Source organism: Gymnoscopelus braueri, assembly GCF_963280865.1.
Source record: "Gymnoscopelus braueri genome assembly, chromosome: 2".
Lineage (NCBI taxonomy): Eukaryota > Metazoa > Chordata > Actinopteri > Myctophiformes > Myctophidae > Gymnoscopelus > Gymnoscopelus braueri.
The window spans coordinates 30,501,417-30,502,322 of record NC_137604.1 but is presented as its reverse complement, the minus strand read 5'-3'; positions in this window follow the sequence as shown (position 1 = coordinate 30,502,322).

Genomic DNA, 906 nt, shown 5'->3' with positions numbered 1-906 from the left:
ATGCTGACAGCCCTTCTACCCCTCCTCCCCTCCCTCTCTTCTCCCCCTCCACCCATTTCTATTTTTTTATCCCGTGTTTTCTTTTCTATGTTGCTGCATGACCCTTTCTGTCCAAGTGAAGCCGACAGCTTCACAGCCAAATCCACCACGTTCATCACCAGTAGAGGGGTTTGTTAGAGCCTGATTTATACTTTGTTGTATACGATGGAACATCAACCACTTAAACACTTACTTAGTTTTGCCAGGGTCTGCCAGGGCTCTGTACTAGGACTAGTTCATTTTTTTCTCTCCACGCTCTCACCGAAAAGATCTGATCTACAAGCTTGCAACGCGTCCCAGGCATAAGGCACATACAAAACGGGTGAAATGCAACTTGCAAGAATCAGAATCCGTTTTATTGGCACATCACAGGTTTACAGGCGTAAAGAAGTATGGTTATAATTGTTTTTGTGCAAAGCTCCATCAACTGCACGCAGACAATTTGCAATTAAACAAATGAATGCATGCATGCTTCCCCTGCTGTCAAAGAGATGAAATGTTGACATGGTAAGAAGTGATGGTGCACTGTTTTACACCCCGTGTTAGCTATGTGGTTTTGGCAGAGTATTAACGTGTGGGAGTGCAGCGTTGTTTACAAAGGTATGTGGGCGGAAAGCGTGTTTTTGTGGGCAGGGATACGTGCATTCATATGTGCATTGTGTGTGTGTGTGTGTGTGTGTGTGTGTGGGGCACAATGTTGTTTCTGCATGTGACACGAAGAAAAATATGTTCAGCGCGGTCAACCACATCCTGTCTCACACACACACACACGCGCACTCACGCACGCACACACGCACTCACAAGCGCATGCGCACACACACACACACACACACACACACACACACACACACACACACACACACACAC